General features: G+C 40.8%; 1 protein-coding gene across 2 annotated transcripts in view; it reads right to left on the reverse strand.

Moving 5' to 3' along the window:
• Positions 1–9,710, reverse strand: part of camkvl (CaM kinase-like vesicle-associated, like) — a 39,097-nt gene extending 29,387 nt beyond the window's left edge. Inside the window, exon 1 of one of the 2 annotated variants that reach the window (XM_005478000.4) lies at positions 9,465–9,710. The gene's annotated coding sequence lies outside the window, so the exon portion shown is untranslated. The remainder of the gene's footprint in view (positions 1–9,464) is intronic. The other variant, XM_003448280.5, reaches the window with a different exon arrangement.
• Positions 9,711–9,912: the final 202 nt, after the last annotated feature.

Here is a 9,912-nt window from a genome sequence, read left to right on the forward strand (position 1 = left end):
AATTCTTCTTGAAGCTATATTACAAAACTAAACACTATACGTTACATGCATCCATGCATTCGGCCACAGTGGAGAAAGTGAAGACACTCAGTGTGTCCCCTCTGGTGTAATGAAATCAGCACTTCAAATTTACCTTATTTTCCCAGTATGCTTAATTGCCTGCATCTGTCTCCCTCTACGCGAACCGTTCCCTCTGGTTCAAAGTCCCTAACATAATTGTTTTCAATTAAAATATGCTGTGCTGCAGCTGTCCTTAGCCTGCTCAAGCTATAGTGCTATTCAGGGGGACAGTTACCAGAATTTGAGGGGTAGTAGCACTGGCAGCCATCATTACGATCAGATGGGGAGCAACAGTTGAAGGCCTGATGATGCAGTGGCTTTTTGGATCCATCTTTACGACAGCTTGGGGTGTTACATAAGGGGTGATGCAGACAGGGCTGGTGAAGGAAGAACAAGTGATGAATCCCAAATATAATGGGCAAGCAATAAATGAGTGTTCCTTATGATGATGATGAAGTAGTAAATGACACTTATGGGCAAGTTTGATTGTACTTCTGGATTTTCTTTATATTCTCATCTTTACAACGGTGAGAAGGATTACAGTCGGTAAGGTGTGGGAAACTTTTTGTTTTCCATTTGCACCTTTTGTGTCATTTTCTGATCTGTGCCCTGTTTGCTGGCCCAGATTCTAGCCCAGTTTTGACACTTTTTTTGCTGAACTCAAAGAAAATGTTGGGCCCCGGTTTTAGCTCTGTTCAGTCTTCACTAGCATGAGTAAAACCCAGATGAACAGGTGAGTAGGCTCAGATAATGCAAAATTGGGCCACATGATGTATGTTAGAGATTGCTGCTTGGCCTCCAGAGGGCTATTTGGTGGAGGGAAAACTACACGAGTCTAGTTTCATTGTCTCCCCACTTCGTCCCAAAAGACCGGTGCAGTTGTTCACACATCAGTGTAATGACATAGATAAATATGAAGAAGTGGAGAAGATATAAGACAGAGGAAAGTGAGAGCAGGCCTGAGGTTGAAGAGAAAGATGATCGAAGAGAGAAGAGAAGCTGAGAAATGAAATATTAGGAAAAGCGAAAAGAAAAAAAATGAGGGGAAGAGGAGATGGAAAAATGACAGATGAAGACACAGACAGAGAGGACAATATACACAGGATTTTGTAATGAATGCCACTCTAATGAAGTACTCTTTCTGTCTGTCTCCATTCTGTCTATATTACCCTTCACTCTAATCTATCCTTTTCTTTCCATGTCCCCCTTTTTTCCCTGTCACTTCAAATCCCTCTCTCTCTTTTTCCTCCAACACTGGAGAGCACCGGGGACTGGATAACCCATTACTAATTCATAGTTTCTCTCCATATATTACAAGGCCTTGAATACTGGTTAATTAAGTATCCCACAACAAAGTGAAGACCCCCCCCCCCCCCCCCCCCCCCCAATCTTTTATCTGTATGATTAAGCTGCCTCCAAACATCCAGCCTTGAGAGGGTCTCTTGCTTGTCTTTTCAAGTTGGTATATTTTAGTGCAAAAGTCAGATATCTTTGAGAAAAGGTCAGCAAACATGCTATGTTTTCTTACTGAGGTGTCAATGTAATTTTTAGCGAACTTTTGAAACACTGAGAAGAAAGCAGTGTAAATTAGATGTGTTGCTATCGCCTTGGGTAAAATGAATAGACTTTATTAAAGTGAAACGAAGTCATATAAGCCATAAAACAACACCATACATAAAACACCAGAGTAATGAGAAAGCATATTTACAGTGTTATTGCAGGAAGTGTAACATTTCAGGAAGAAAGATAGAAATATTGTGCATACACCTTTTCTGTTTAACCCTCTCTATAAGTAAACTTTTGACTTAATTTAACAATACAGCGCAACATGGCTCGTCTTACATTGCAGTAAATTGGGGTCACATTTATGAGAGCTTATCCGATCCATCTCGTTCTGGCCTGATGAGTCAGTGAGGATTTTACAGTGTTACGCTGGCACAGGTTGACAGAAGGTACCAGATGCATTGGTAGAATTTTATTGATTCTTTCAGTCAGAGTTTTAAATTTTGTGGTTTCTCTGTTTTTCTGATGTTTATTACCACTGGATAGAGGAAAAACACATCTATGGTGTGTGTGTGTGTAGGTGCGTCTGTTTATGTGGGAAAGACAGCTGTTCATTCCTTGGAGTTTTGGATTGGTAAAATGTGGTGAAACTCTTTTATTATCTCTGCCACTGAATCTACATTTTAGATATTTCCAGAGGAATTTGGCTCAGATTTGGCGAACACATCGCTCGGCCAAGAATTTGGTTTTGGCATAAATATTTTGGCTGCAGTTTATCCACAAGAATGTCACAAGAAAATCTATACACCAGGCACTTTATTTTTTAATTTTTGCAGTTAAGTAAGATCAAGCAGACTACTGAAAATAAGCCAATGTGTTTCTTAGCTCCGCTGGGAGGGAGGATGAAGGACAGCATTAAAAATGAGTATATTAGAGGTGCAGCTCAGGTTGAGCAGTTTGGAGACAAAGTTTGAGAGGCAAGGCTGAGATGGTTTGGACATACACAGAGGGATAGAAGATATTGGACAGAGGATATTGAGTAATGCACTCCCAGACAGGAAGGAAAAAGGGATACAACAGAAGAAAATGCAGAGAGTTGGTGTAACAGAAGAGGCGAGATGGAGGCATATGATCCGCTCTGGTGAACCCTAAAGGGAGTGGCCAAAAGAAGAGAAAGAAGAAGAGAAAGTTCCTTAGCTTCTTCCATTTGCAGGTTAGCAACTTGTTTGCTTGTTTCTTTCAGACTGACATCTCCCGATTCTGCTGTTTATAACTGTCCCCTTTTATTGGCTAGGAAGGAATTATATTTCAAGAAAAATATCTCATTGCCATTCGATGTGACGGACAGCAAGTTTGGGTGAAGCTGCTTCTCACTTCCCACTTTAAGCACTTCCTTTTCCAACTTACAGCAGCCATATCGATTAACAGTCATAGATTACATATAAGATACAGACGTAACATCCATAAACTGTATGGTGTGTCACACAGGCAGAGATAGCCTAGCTGATAATTAAAGTTGTAAAACTGTGGTTTGTTTTCCCCCTTGCTGAGGTTCATTTGTGCAGATATGAACACAGTAATCACACTAGGATGTAGACCAAAACAACTGCACTGAGACACTTTGGAGCAGGTGATCTTTGTGTGGTTCCAAATAAACTCCAGAATTACTAAGTTTATGGTGTGAATGTGATCTGACCTTGATCCAAACTAACTGCAAGGTGTATGCTGCAAGTTTGAGCTAAAGAACATCCCGTAGCCACGTATGCTTTGTATTCTGGGATGTGGCAAAGTACTATAGATGTGCAAAGGTGTGCACAGGCTGGCAACTAGCTGTAAAGTAAACTTCATTCTTCATTCTTCATTTTCTCCAGTAGTCCACAGCACCTTTTTCCTGTATTTATGTTTGCTGCTCCTGCAGCAGACACATCTGTCCAATGAGCGGACTAAACATTCTCACATGATTTGTAGTGGCACATTTTGGATCACTTGGAATTCACTTGGAATTTTCTCTATGTGAAAAGAAACCAAATCACTGGGAAAAGCTATAAGTTTACAAACTCGTTAACTGATTCGGTCCAGAGTAAACAACCTATAGATGTGAAAACGCTTTAAGAAAATACTAGAATCTAGACTTGTAGTCAAGACCGCCTAAACCAAGACCAAGACAATACCAAGACCAGAGGGTATCGAGACCAAGACAAGACCAAGACCAAGACAGACCGAGTCAAGACCAAGAGTCGAGACGAGACCAAGACCGAGACAAAAAAGTCTCTAAACTGCAGCCAGAGTGTCAGGTATATTTATGTGTTTTTGCGATGCACTCGCACAGCCCTCCTCACCGCTGTCTACTGTCTCACTCACTTACTGAGAGGACAGACGCACGCTCCACTTGACTGTCGCGTCTCTCACCCTCTCTGTTTTTCACATAATGATATTATCCTATATCCTCGCATGTGATTGGCCACAATATGGAGGGATTGGAGCATAGCTGAGCCACTGTGTGAGAGCTGAGCAGCGAAAGGAAATTAAGTGAGGAGCCGGCTCTCGCTCAATGGGAGTCGACTCTTCTGATTCACTACAAAGCACTATCTAAGCACGGCTCTTAGAGCTGATGCTTTTGCGCATGACACATTATCGAACGTTACGTTGTGTGTCATGGATACTGTTGACTCCAACGACTATGTCGATCTGAGACAGCGAGACCAAGACAAGACCGAGACCAAAGTCCGTCAAGACCAAGACCACGTAAAAGTAAGACCGGTCTCGAGACATCCAACTCTACTAGAGTCTCACTCACAGAAACTGGAGTCCAAATGTCTTAAGCTGGCTTTTATCGGATAGCAGACCATATTATTTATGAGATAATTCCTTTAAATAAAAATCCTCCATAGGGTGCCAGCAGCACAAACACAGCTGACAGGTCCAGTTCAGTGACAGTGACAGCTCAGCTACAGCTGCCAGTGTCAGCACACCTGTCAATCAAAACCAAATTTTAAGTATTGCACAGGATAGGTTATAGAAAATATTCAACAACAGAGAGTTGTTATTAAAGGGGAAATTAACTATAGAGATGAGTCTATTTTTTGCACCTGGCTGTAAAAATGCTATGTGGAAATGCAGAAGTTTGGCATTACAACGATAGGGGTCATTTGAGTCACTCTCGAGTGGCCATTAAAATAACTGATTTTGGCACTTCTGCAATGGCTTTATTTTTCAGCCTTGAGCTTACCACTTGTTAACAACAGGTTGGAATATTAATATTAAGCCTTTCTCTGTTAAGGACAAATATTTTGAGAAATGTTCAGCCATCCAATCCAGTTGACAGCAGCAGATCTCAGGTTGTAGATGACATCTGTGATTTTAGTATAGACAATGCCATATTATATCATATAATACTGTTTATACTTTAGTACAGCATATACTACATACATGTTTATGAATTGAACTTAAATTCAGATGAAATTTGTGGTCTGGTCTATTTGAGCATCAGTTTATTAATTGTTATGCACAATAACTAGAATATTAATCTCACAAGGGGAACAGCATCTGATGAAACATCAGGCATTTCATTTGGATCACCCGCATTAGCTGTACATTAACGAATGAATATAAGACTAGAATATGCAGCCACTGTGCAACCCAGTATCATGGCAAAACGTGTAATAGAAACGCCGGTCCACCATGTCCATTTCACGCTTTGCCTCTCCAAAACATGAAATGGACATGCATGCAGAAGATGTATTTCCAGCAAGTAGAGATAATATATGTAAAGCCACAAAGCCGGTAGTGAGCTAAAAACATGTTTTGGAGAGGCAAAGCGTGAAATGGACATTTTTGGACTGGTGTGTCTATTACATGCTTTGCCGTGATATCAGGTTGCACCATGGAATCAGACATTGGGCATGCTGAAGCTGCAGCATTAGCATAAGTTACCATATCTGGATAAAAAGGTGAGGTGCTAGGTTATCAGTTGCACCTAGCAAGCTTGGTTCGCGAACCGCATTTATAAACTGCATGGGCACATTGCATGGGCTAATTAGCATGAAGTGAACTAGATAACTGAAGTAACTTTGTGCATAGGTTGTATTACACAGAAGTTCATGTAATATGCATTTGTCAGCTAATTCCATTGAAACTGTTCTGAAAGGCGACAAACGCAGAAGAGAGGACCTCAAACTTTAGCCTGTTTGAGACTAAAGTAAGCTAGGCTACAGGATATAACTACTACTACCACTACTGATACCATGTTTCTGTATGTTAATTCCACAGACCACTTTTATAGTATTTTTTTGCTGCTGCATATTTAATTTAATTTCAAATATTTAGCAATTTGACATCTTTTCCTTTCTTTTTACATATTTTGTCCTGTGTTAAGGCAAGTGCAACAAAACTTTGTTCCTTGCAGAGTCTGTCTCTCTCTCCTAGATCTCTATGTGTCTGCAAACCCGTCAATTAAGGCAGCCAGCCCTCGAACTTTACGCTGACCAGTAAAACTCCAGGATAAGTTATAAAATTTTCAGAGGTAACTTTCCATAATGGCCAAAAGCTTTTTTCTGGTTCACTTTTCAGTCCTCTATTCTGCCGCATTAGCCATATATTATAATATGTACTTTTGACACCGTTATCATATGTTAGTAATGCTATATATATAACTAGACAGACAGACATTTAGAGTTCAGCAAGGGACAGAAGGCTCAGCTGCAGGACTCAGAGAGCAGATGACATGGGAGTATGAGAGAGCAGGATGGCAGAAGATGAGCAAGGATGGCAGGACATTAGAAACCTCTGGCACCAAACTCAGTAAAGGAGAAAAAACATAAGCATATGCTGTGTGTGCAGTTTATCCTGAAGCTCATGCTTATGTAACATAGGTAGCATGTGTGCAGGAAAAAAAAAACAAGTTTTTGATTTGACTTTTGGCACTTCTGTATTTGCTGTCAAACTTTTTTGTATCTATTCATCCTTTCCGGTAGCCCGGTGTTTGCCACGAACACTGCCAAATTCTTGATGACAACAAGTCCCAGGGGGCACGAAAGGATCATTACTGCCTACCAAATATAGTGACAGAGAGCGAACACAAAGGGTCCTTAAAGTCATGTTGATGGATCTCCTGCAACCACCATATGTAATCTGTGAGGGCTCCTATGATGGAAAAGCTCTGTGGTCATGGACATGGCCGTTACAGATTGCACCAAAGTCTGCGACTCTATTCTGAGCAGCAGACTCAGAGGGAAACATTCAGAATCAACCAGAATCAGAGGGTGTTTACAGCATCCACAGTTATCAGCTACTATTATGGCATACCATTACATTATAATGGGATATTGATGCCCACAATACACCAGCATCTACCTATTAGGTTAGCTATTGATGAAATCATAAATCTGTAAAATTGCCTTTTATCTGCAGGGGCAGATAAAACCGGATATGCGGCGCTCTCTCCCCAACATTCTCCACCCTTATTAATAAACAACAGTTACTTTTTCTATATTTAAGGATTTTCCTTTTAGTAGCACATTTCCTTTAACCTTTCGCTTCATAAAGAAATACTTGGGCTGATAGGTACCAGCAGTTTTGGTATTTCAAACAATCCTTTCTTCTGCTTTAAGGTAAAGCAGTGGAAGTGAAACATACAGTATGTGTTGTGTAACACTGTTTATAACCCACCAGCAAAGTGCACCAAAACAACGTAAAAATACTGGTTTTCATATATTCTGAAGATTTAAAAAAAAGCTCACTGGCACACAGCCAAACAAACGTGATCAAATTATAAAAAGGCTCAGTGGAGGTAAAAGCAGGTCAGCACTCAGATTTAAACTGTGTCACCGACAGTTACATGCCACAAAAACTGCACATGACTAAATGTTATATCTCAGTTTTTATGTTACAGTAAGCTGATTTATACGTAACTCGTCGTACTTGGTTCTGCAAACGTTTCTGACTGCATGTCACAGGTCAGCCGGATGAAAAGCTTCAAAATGAAACCTGACTTTTAAAAGGCAGCGTTCTCTGTTGTCTGGATGCAGGTTACAACCTGAGCCACAGCTTCCATTATCAAAAAAGCAGGTTGGTGACTGACAAAAAACAACAACAACAAAAAAAGTAAATGCACACAGATACACCTGATTACACACATCCCACGTATCAGTGAAACCACCTTTGTTTGGTTAGGAACGTGAAGTGTTGGCTTGTCAGCTTTTTGGCTTGTCCAGCTAAATCCAAGCACGGCTGCCTTTTCGCGATGAACAATACAATGACAAAACTCACAAGCGATTTGAAAGCCTTTTGTGCTTTAGGCTGGAGCTTTTCTCCACAAACTCTAAATGAGGTCTCAAGAGATGCATAAAAAAAAACCAGCTTACAGGTTTAAGGGACAGTGGCCACAAATGAAAGACACAATGATGATAGATTGATTGATGTGGAGGGCAGTGGGTGGTGAAATGAAGACTTGGAAGGATGAATGAATAAAGAAATAACTATACCGACAGTGCATATTGTGAAGCTGACAGCTCAGCATGCAGGTGTGAACTGTGTGAGATGTGGTGCTTGAAACGTTGTCTGACAGAATGTTATTTTTTGCCTTGTTACATAAAATCAAAGCACGCTAAATCTACAGAGTAAAAGAAACTGTGTTGGGAAATACACTGCAGCCCTTACAAGTCAAATGAGATGAATATGTGAACATCCACATTTTTTTTTCCTTGGCCACTGTGTTTGCTTTCTCAGCTCAGCAACCTCTTTTACTCTCTCTCTCTCTGGGGTGCAGTAGTGTAGCAGCATATACTTGAATTTCTCTCATGTTTCCTCCACTCTGCCAGCCCACTTTATCAAACTGCAGGAGCTCACATTAATGAAGTTAATGAGGCCAGCAGGGGGTGGCCTCATAAAAAAAAAAAAAAAATTAAATATGATGTACTATCCATTGTGTCTTTAATAAACTCTTTATCGGTTTATCGGTTTGAATAAAATTATTCAAACAGTACATTTGCATTTGCTGCCCCTTTTATAAAAAAGTGGTGCTCTGTGAAGGATGTAACTGGCCACTACATTAAATGTGAAGATTTCTGCGTTCACTCTCAAAGCATTTGAGCATAATCACTTATTTCAAAAGCCCACTTTAAACGTAATCACCCGCCTTGATTCAGCATAAAACTCATAATGCTGACTTAGTGAGTGTAGAAAATGCATGATTACCAAAAAAGAAAAAAAACCCTGGTAAACCTAAAGCTGGATACGGTTTAGCAGAGCCAGACAGCAGAGAGAGAGAGAGAGAGCGAGAAAGAGAGAGAGAGAAAAGATGTGAGGATGAATATGTGAAGGTTTTGGGTTGTTTTTCTTCTAAGGGGGTCTCTTAATTTTACTCAAAACTAATACAGCTGCTGTGCTGGGAGCGTGAAAAGGACAAAGTTGATGAGCTGCACCTGCAAAACACCTATCTGACGAAGAGCTTTTAACGCTTTCACTTTTCCTTAAGCGTATTTTCCAGACTTTTGTTGTAGAACTGTTTAAAGTACAGTAGCATGAGGACGAAAACTTGCCTTAATGCAGCAAGTTACAAACGTCCAACACCGTCGTTTGTTATTACACTTAAAAAAAGTCGTTGTTAGTTGTTAGATGTAATCTGTTCCTTTAGTTTTCATTCTGGCACGAGAAGAAGCCAGTAACACTTTATGAGTCCTGCTGGTTGCCACTTTGGAGATTATCGCTGCAGCTGCTTTACGCACGCTGGCTGCACCGCGCACATCGGCAGTAACCGAAGAAGCAGCGCGCCAGGAGAAAATGAAAAAAGAGTCTCTTTTATCTAATCTTTTATTTAATTACTGCCTTCTAGTAGCCACGCAGGATACAATAGGGAGACATGAAATTAATTCGCGTTTGTCATTTTAAGTTTTAAGCCTTACCTTGAGTTGTCGCGGCTCGGAAGAAGTGCGGGTGCGCGTGTTTGAAGCCCCCCGTCCAAAATGGAAAGTATCGTCCTACTTGTTACTTGGGAATAAATTAATGGTCGAATAACACTTAAAATGGCTTTTGAACCAACAGCGTCAGTGAGGTGAACTGCAGCTCCTGCTCTGGCACGACTGTCTGAGAATTAGTTTGCTTGCTTCTGACTGCCGCCCTCCCTCCCACTCGCTCACTCACTCACTCACTGTCTCCCACCCATGAGAAATAAATAATCTTTCATCTCTCTCTCTCTCTCTCTCTCTCTCTCTCTCTCTCTCTCTCTCTATGAGCATAGCAGGTGGGCATCTTTGAATAATGTGAGATCATTTTTAAAGGCTGCTCCAGGCCCAAATGTGTGTCCCGCACTCCTCTCCAAACACTGCGTGCTTTCACGGTTAAACAAAACTG

The sequence above is a fragment of the Oreochromis niloticus genome, linkage group LG20, assembly GCF_001858045.2.
Source record: "Oreochromis niloticus isolate F11D_XX linkage group LG20, O_niloticus_UMD_NMBU, whole genome shotgun sequence".
In the NCBI taxonomy this organism is placed as follows: domain Eukaryota; kingdom Metazoa; phylum Chordata; class Actinopteri; order Cichliformes; family Cichlidae; genus Oreochromis; species Oreochromis niloticus.